The sequence below is a fragment of the Aethalodelphis obliquidens genome, unplaced genomic scaffold (assembly GCF_003676395.1).
Source record: "Aethalodelphis obliquidens isolate GAN/ISIS:26980383/991018 unplaced genomic scaffold, ASM367639v1 scaffold6, whole genome shotgun sequence".
Lineage (NCBI taxonomy): Eukaryota > Metazoa > Chordata > Mammalia > Artiodactyla > Delphinidae > Aethalodelphis > Aethalodelphis obliquidens.
Genome location: NW_020837950.1, coordinates 11192778 through 11202322, shown reverse-complemented (window position 1 = coordinate 11202322; position 9545 = coordinate 11192778).

Genomic DNA, 9545 nt, shown 5'->3' with positions numbered 1-9545 from the left:
GCCAGATGCTTTCTAAGAAAGAAAAAAGCAACACTTGACATCTACTGATTGACCTTAAACTTATAGCTATGCTTGCATGTGCTCAGAAGCTGGCCTAGAGCTCACTGCTAGGTCAAGTTATTCTCCTTTGGACATAAACAATCTCACAAAACACCAAAATCAGTCAAGGTCACTCTGGGACCACGAGAAAGTGAGATAAAACAAGACCACTTCATAATATTGTCCAAGCATGGACAAAAACAAAGTCACCATACAACCCACAAAATACCAAATAGCTCCATTTCCCAGCTAATAGGACTCAGTACTGCTTCCTTACCTTTAGAATTTAACCTCACTCTACTCTTCCCATAAATAAATATTGAATTATCCCATCATTAACTGTCCCTGCATTCTGACAGCACTCAATCCAGAGTGAACCTGCTTTTTTGACCCTCCCACAAATCACCCAATCACAGCCCAAATCCTGTAACAGGCCCTTTCTAACACCCTCCTACTGAGAGGCCTCCCTCTTCCCATGGTGTGCATACTCCCTCATTGCAATGAGTGATAAACCCAACTTATTCAACTGCAGGTGTGTTCTTAGCTTTGGCTGGAGGGCATCGCCATTTGAAATGTATTATTTAATGTAATTTTCATAACAAAAGCATAAGCCTGAATTTACAGATGATCTTAAGGCTGCTAGAGGTTAATTTAATTCAGAATTACAGGCAGAAAGTGACAAATCTGGGATTTGAATATAGGCCCTTAGAATACTTCTCACTATCTCAAATGACAGAAGACAGGGAGCAAGATAGAAAAAAGAAAGTCCAAAAATAGACAAAAGATTTTTTTCCTCACTCTCTTTAACTGTCACTTTCATGGAGCAATATCTCCATCTTGTGATATTTTATAATGCAGGTTTTTAATAATTTGGATCTTGCAACTATAGGCAATCATTCGTATGCCACCAAGATTTAAGAGAATATTTTCTTGTTATTTGCCCCATAGGCAAAGTAAAATTGAGCCATTCAATTAAAAACTATAGTTTATGAGGAGAGAAATATCTTTTATTGTCATCTACAGTACTTTTTTCCCCCTTGAAAGATAACCCTATTGCCTCCTTTCACTTTAAAATAATGCCCTTCCTTAAGATGACTAAAATCACATAGAGCATATTGGTTGTCTCTGTGTCAAAGATAGGAGTGAGAGACTTTTCACTGAATAATCTCTTATATTTTATTTTATTTATTTACTTTTTTGCGGTACGCGAGCCTCTCACTGTTTTGGCCTCTCCCGTTGTGGGGCACAGGCTCCGGACATGCAGGCTCAGCGGCCATGGCTCAAGGGCCCAGCCGCTCCGCAGCATGTGGGATCTTCCCGGACCAGGGCACAAACCCGTGTCCCCTGCATCGGCAGGCGGACTGTCAACCACTGCGCCACCAGGGAAGCCCATCTCTTATATTAAAAAAAAAATTTTAAACCATGTGAATAAATTACCAATTCAAAACACAAAGTAAAAATTTTTAAGGTCAAAAATAAAATATACATCTATACCCCTTTTACTTTTTTAAAGATAAATGCTTGCACTGCTGGTGGGAATGTGAATTGGTTTAGCCACTAAGGAGAACAGTATGGAGGCTCCTTAAAAAACTAAAAATAGAACTACCATATGACCCAGCAATCCCACTACTGGGCATATATACCCTGAGAAAACCATTAATTCAAAAAGAGTCATGTACCAAAATGTTCATTGCAGCTCTATTTACAATAGCCAGGACATGGAAGCAACCTAAGTGTCCATCATTGGATGAATGGATAAAGAAGATGTGGCACATATATACAATGGAATATTACTCAGCCATAAAAAGAAACGAAATTGAGATATTTGTAGTGAGGTGGATGGACCTAGAGTCTGTCATCCAGAGTGAAGTAAGTCAGAAAGAGAAAAACAAATACCGTATGCTAACACATATATATGGAATCTAAGAAAAAAAAATGTCATGAAGAACCTAGGGGTAAGACGGGAATAAAGACGCAGACCTGCTAGAGAATGGACTTGAGGATATGGGGAGGGGAAGGGTAAGCTGTGACAAAGTGAGAGAGTGGCATGGACATATATACACTACCAAATGTAAAATAGATAGCTAGTGGGAAGCAGTGGCATAGCACAGGGAGATCAGCTCCGTGCTTTGTGACCACCTAGAGGGGTGGGATAGGGAGGGTGGGAGGGAGGGAGACGCAAGAGGGAAGAGATATGGGAACATATGTATATGTATAACTGATTCACTTTGTTATAAAGCAGAAACTAACACACCATTGTAAAGCAATTATACTCCAGTAAAGATGTTAAAAAAAAAATAACAAGGAGCCAGATATAAATACAATAGAGGAAGACAAACACTTCATGCTGGAGCATGTGAATATAGGAATGAATATATTCCCAAATAATCATACTATCTGGACTTCAAGAAAATCTTTTCTGAGTCACTTGAAAGAGTATAATTATAAATATAAAACAAAGTAGCATTGGCATATGGAGCAAGTACTGTACTGACATACTTATGCTAAAAAAAATATTTGTTGTTTATCTGAAATTCAAGTTTAACTGAGCATTCTGTAAATTATCTGGCAACCCTAGCTAAACATCCATTTAAAAAAATCATAGACAACTCATCATTTTACCAGCAGATGGCTCCCCAAATCTAGTTTAGAATAAGATAGTACATGCAGACCTAGTGAGGAGTCATTATTGTTTCAGGGTTTTTGTTGTTTTGAGTGTTTATTTGTTTGATTGGTTTGTTGTGGGTGGGTTAGTTTTTGTGGGGGATGGAAATTTTAATTTAGTTATACAAAAACATAAAACATTCCTTCCAGCCATTTCATATGATTCTTCATAATCCTTAACTTTAGAATTAAAATGAAAACGAAATAAGTTAATTTTTAATTTTTTTTATATTTGCTCAAGCATTTAAATGCTAAGGCAACATGTATAATTTCAGTGTAAAGTGGCTCTGACATTTCACAAAGGAATTTCATACCAATTAAATTATGTATCCTGAGCTTTAGGGCAAAGCTCTCCATAAAAACCATACCTTTACCTCTTTCAGGCAGTCTGATTTGCTAGGATATTCTAGCATTGAGGCATGAGCTCTGTTTTTATTTATTTATACCTTTTTAAAAAAATTGAAGTATAGTTGACATATAATATTATATAAGCTACAGGTATACAATATAGTGATTCACAATTTTGAAAGGTTATATTCTATTTATAATTATTATAAAATGTTGGCTATATTCCCCATGTTGTACAATATATTCTTGTAGCTTATTTTATACATAATAGTTTGTACCTCTTAAACAAGCTGTGTTTTGACCCAAAACACACACCCAGTGCTCCCAATGAAATCAGTGATTCAACAGAATTTTTTGACATGCCACAACTTTACTAACCTTTTGCCAATGCCAGAATGTCTTGATATATTCAAGTGTATTTTCTAAGAAAAAAGTATTATAGAAACAACTGTTGTCTTAAAGTCTATTTTGTTTGATAGTAGTATAGCCAGTCAAGCTCTCTTTTGGTCTGTTTTGCAAGGCTATAGTTTTCCATACTTTCACTTTCAGTCCATCTGTGTCTTTGAATCTAAACATGTCTCTTGCAGCCAACTTATAGTTGGATTTTTAAATCCATTCTACTAACCTCTGCTTTTTAATTGGTGTATTTAACCCATTTACATTTAATGTAATTACAAATTAGGATTTCTATCAACCATTTTTCTATTTGTTTTCTATATGTCATATGTCTTTGTTCTTTTATTCCTCCATTTCTGCCTTCTTTTGCTAAAGTAAACTTTTAAATGGATATTTTAAATTGATATTGTTAAGCAAATATTAAAATAGATATTTAAATATATTTCTCCTATAAACTGCCAATCTTTCTCAGTCTCATCAAATCCTTCCCCACGTGCTTTTTTCTTAGTAAATAAATCACAGACTTGAACATATCAAGAAACAAATAGAAAGAGTGAAGAGAGCTGCCTGGGGTTATGCAACAAATTCATGGCAACATTAGGATTAAAAACAAGGTCTTGGGCTTCCCTGGTGGCTCAGTGGTTGAGAGTCCGCCTGCCGATGCAGGGGACACGGGTTCGTGCCCCAGTCCGGAAAGATCCCACATGCCGCGGAGCAGCTGGGCCTGTGAGCCATGGCTGCTGAGCCTGCGCGTCCGGAGCCTGTGCTCCACAACGGGAGAGGCCACAACAGTGGGAGGCCTGCGTACCAAAAAAAAACCAAACCAAAACAAAAAGCAAACAAAAAAACCCCAGGTCTTCTGGACTTCCCTGGTGGCGCAGTGGTTAAGAATCTGCCTGCCAATGCAGGGGACATGGGTTTGAGCCCTGGTCTGGGAAGATCCCACATGCTGCGTAGCAACTAAGCCTGTGCGCCACAACTACTGAGCCTGCGCTCTAGAGCCCGAAAGCCACAACAACTGAGCCCATGTTCCACAACTACTGAAGCCCACATGCCTAGAGCCCACGCTCCACAACAAGAGAAGCCACTGCAATGAGAAGCCCATGCACCACAATGAAGAGTAGCCTCCGCTCGCCGCAACTAGAGAAAACCTGCCTGCAGTGACGAAGACCCAACATAGCCAAAAATAAATAAAATAAATGAATTAAAAAAAAAACACAAAAAAAATCCCCAGGTCTTCTGACTCTAGTTTCAAAGTTCCCATTACTACTGTGCCATATAAGTGGATGGAATTAATCTGTGACATGAGATCCTTCTAATTTTTTTTTTTTTGGTCAGTTCTGAATTTCTTATATTTTCTTCCTCTTGTTTCAGAGGAAGCATTGTTTCTCTAACTAATTCTTGAACTCAGAACTCTTAACACTGTGCTTCCCCAAGTGTGAGGCCAGCACCATTAAAGGTATGAGAAATGATTTGAAGTGGTTTGCCAAACCAGTGTTGAATAACAACACACAATAAGAAAGCTGCTTTATCCAATCCTCTTTTATTCCCTCTGTCAAGGAGAAAAGTGTCATTTTTGTACTGGTGTTTAATGCCTCTCTAACATTGCCTGTCTCCCTTTTTAAGCAAGAACAATCAACCTCAAGCCTGGATCATTGGTATAACCATTCTAGCTAGAATTCAATAGTGTTATTTTGCTTTTATTGTTGTTATTTCATTTATGGCAAATGATAATGATTTTCCATTTACAAGTTTTCTATTTAAGTAAAACCATGATTCTGAGTTAAAATACTGATGGGTGGGAGGGAGACGCAAGAGGGAAGAGATATGGGAACATATGTATATGTATAACTGATTCACTTTGTTATAAAGCAGAAACTAACACACCATTGTAAAGCAATTATACCCCAATAAAGATGTTAAAAAAAATACTGAGTAAGTAATATAAATGGCAGTATATGGATATGGAAAAATAACTCATGAACGTGGTGTTTGAATGACTAACTCTGGGAAACTACTCTGTTGCTGCAATCTATTACAATGGTTGTCCGTTGTAACCCTTGTTTCTCTTGGGCCACAAAGAACAGTCAAGGGCTGGGATGATAAGTCTCCAGAATCTTCTTTTCTCCTTTCATTTAACTCAAACTCTTCCTTAGCTTCTTTGTCATTTTTGGCTTCTAAATCTCAGAATTATTCCTAATGGTGCTTTCTCTGAACTGCCATGCTCTGGACTTTTGTTCCTTTTCACTTGCCCACCCTTCAAGACTCTTTGCTCTATCTCAGTCTTCTGCTGCTTCCAAATTAAGGAAGATTTTTTTTACCCCTCTGCAAGTGGTTATGTCTCTTTTGGTTAATCTTTGATGGTCTTGTGTTAAAGAACCCACAATCATATTTTGATTTTCTTACAGGGATTTTTGCATTTCTTTTTCAAGTTGTTTGGGATGAGTTTCTGCAAGGACTAGGCAAGAAAACTCTTGAGTAATGCTACCCTCTGCAATATGCAAAGTATTCCTTCACACCAACTCTCACCCAGCATCAGAGGATGATGTTCCTTTACCTCAGGGTGAGTTTCCTGCCTTCTTGGGTATTTCCTCCTCCCTCCTCTGGAGTGGGCTATTTCAGTATCTGTCAGTCCCCAAATGTACCTTACCCATAAGACCCTGAGGATCCTCAGACAAAAAGGGTCCCTGATGCCTGCCCAAGCTTAGGTCCACAATGCAACACTAGATAGCTTTGCCAAATAAAAAAAGAATAAGGAAAAGAATTATTGTAAAGAAAATTGATGGTACCATTTCTAAGTAACCATAATGATAAATTGTGTCATGATGTTTAAGAACACAAGTTAAAATTCTTTGTTTCACATGCTTTTTACATTTCTATAACAAGCTTCAGTGGAACTGAGCACAGTTTTTTATGCCCAGGTCAAACTGAAGCAAGTGAGCAAATGTTTTTTGAATAACTACTTGGCTAACATACAGGAGCTACTCTGAGTCAAATGCAAGGAATGTTAATTTACAAATATTTCCAATACTCTACCCCCTGGGGAAAGAAAATCACTTAAGTTCCTTTTGCAGAAAACTCCAGGTAACTAACTTTTAATTTTCTACACCATCTCTGATTTAATGTTCCGATCACATTACAGAGTGCGACTTAAACAAAGACTATATTTTTTTCCTATCTGCTTTCACAACAGTTGAATCCACGTACCCATCTCTATGGTTACTTCTGTATGGTGCTCACTGAAATCTGATATGCTTCCTTTTAGCCCTCCCCAACGATACTTTAAGTCCACAATGAGTCCATAAACCAGCAGTAAAAGGTAAGGAGGCAGGATTATACACATGCTTAGAGTAAATAGTAACCATGAATTCATCGACCCACAACTGCTGGCCTAAGCTTTACTTTGGGGATAGAGACTCTCATTAAATCTTGTTTTCAATACAGTGAGCTGTCACTTACATTGATCTATCATTAAAAACAAAACAAAACAAAACGAAAAAAACAAGAGCTCCTCAAATTATAGTTTGAAAGTTTAAAGTTTATAGCTAGCTTTTACCTCACATTTTCCACAGATTGTACGGTGTACTGCGTGGTGCATAATAAAATATATCATGATCCCTAAAACATCTTCACATTTATAACCTGTGCAGGTATGTGTGTATGAAAGAGTGATATTTTGCTCTTTCTGAAAATAAAAAGCATCTGGGAATAAAAAGATATAATATATAATAAAATTTAAAAGATATGATAAAACTATTTTAGAGTGTGTGTATTGTTCAAGTTGTGAGAGTAGAAGGATGGCAGAAGGGGGGTACAGAGTTGTACATAAATATATATAATAAAAATTGAAGGGTGTCCAAATACAAGTATATCCATCAATTTCTTGAGGGTAAGGTCCCGGATCATTCTATACACTCATTTAGTTTACCTCCAGGGCTGAGCAAAGTGTGAGGTATATGGTAAGAATTTAATATATACCTGTTAAATGAATGAATGAATGTGCATATGCATGCACAAAATGTTATGGGAACAGAGAGTAGGGAACGCTTGACATTGAGAATAATGGAAATGAGTGAACTGGTGGGTGATGGGGTCAGGGGGTAGAGGTTTGTAGCAGATTGCTACTAATAGTTCCCCAATATCTATTCTCCCCTTCTTCTCTAGCAATAGTACCCTTCATTTCTAGCTGGACACATTTGCCAACCCTCTTTGCCGCTAGGGATGTCATGTGACTGGCCAACGGAAGGTAAGCAAAAGTTATGTGTGCACCTTTCAGGTCATGTCTTTGAAAGTAATAGGCATGTCCTTCCTTTCCTCTTTATTCCTCTAACCACTGGCTGGAAATGGACATCGTGGTAAGCCATCTTGGGCTAAGCTGACAACGGCAAACCCTTCAGATGCATTCTAAAATAGGAGTCTGGGCCCTGACAACTTTGTGGAGGAGAGCCACTATGCCAATAAGACTTTATGTGAGAAATAAATTTCTATTTTACTGAAACCAGTGGTTATTTTGAGTCTCTGTTGCGGAGGCTAAATTTACATCCTAATACAAGTGTCAGGAAGGCTTTTACAAAAGGTGATGCTTGCACTGAGTTTCAAAGATTGAATAGGAGTTCACCAGCTGGACAAAAAGGGAAGAGCATTCAAGACTGAGGGAACAGCATGTGTAAAGATATGGAAGTTTAAAGAGTGACTTTAGGATGCCAAGCAATGATGTTTTAAAGGCAGTTTGGGACTTCCCTGGTGATCCAGTGGTTAAGACTCTGCGCTCCCAATGCACGGGGCCCAGGTTCAATGCCTGGTCAGGAAAGTAGATCCCACCTGCTGCAACGAAGATCCTGCCCACGGCAACAAAGATCCCACGTGCCACAACTAAGACCCAGTGCAGCCAAATAAATACATAAATATTAAAAAAAAAAAATGGCAAACAAAGGCCAGATAACAGAAGACCCTGTCTGCCTTGCTGAAAAGCTGGGTTTTGTCCTGGTAGACAAGAAGATACTATATGGGAGGTGTGCTGGAGAGTGAAAAGATTAAAGTCTCACAACTCACATGCAAAATAAGGTGGGATAATTAATCTGTTGTGTAGGACAGGGAACAAAATCTAAAGGATTTTTTCAAGTCAGGGATAGAGGTGGAATTAGAACCAGTAGTCTTTTAATTATACCAGAGTTTTTCTAACTGTGTGGTCTTTGGGCTGACTACATCAAAATCAGCTGGGTTACCTGCTAAAATTGCTAACTCCTGGGTTCCACTCCAGATCTACTCAGAATCTCTGGAGATAATTCCAGGAATTTGCACTTTTAACAAGGGTTTTAGGTGCGTGAAAGTTGAAAACCAATGACTATACCAGTCTACCTCAAACATATCTCTATTTTACTATTCCAGTAAAAGTCTTTCAGATGCTAGTTCAGCAGACTAGCTTTCTCTGTAATCTCATACCTTCTAGGATCTAAAGATAAAAAAGGTGCTTCATAAATAAACCTTATAGAGGGGGAAAGGAGGGACTAACTACTGAGCTACTATTGATATTTTCCAGACAGTCTTCTTGACACACATCATTCCACTAAATCCTCACAAACATCCTCGAAGGTAGGCATTACTAACTCCACCTTACAGATGCAGAAACTGAGGCCAAGGGATGTTAAGGACTCGCCTAAGGTTACACAGATATCAGTTCATCAAATGCCAAAGTCTATCCCTTCCTGTTTAACCCACAGAGGAAGGACTAGTGAACAAAATTTGGAATTCCTGAGTGACCATAACTGATCTTAGTTATGTAAATTATGTTTCTTTTCCAGATTGGACCACTTTTACAAAGTAGATGAACAAAATCTGAGATTCCTAACCAGTAGCCAATAGAGTTATTTAACGCAAGTATATTTAGCATGCTTTTTGCTGAGTTTGGGGCTTGGACTTGCAAGATTTTCATGTGACTTTGTTTGATCTTAGTACAAAATGAAGAACTTCACTCAACTTGCAGGCTTTGGTTTTTGCTTTATGGAGAAAATGGAGACCAAGTATCTAGCAGGTTTCTTTTTTTCTTTTAAGTAGATATTAGCAACTCTTTTATTGATTTTTAAAATGATTTCGACTTT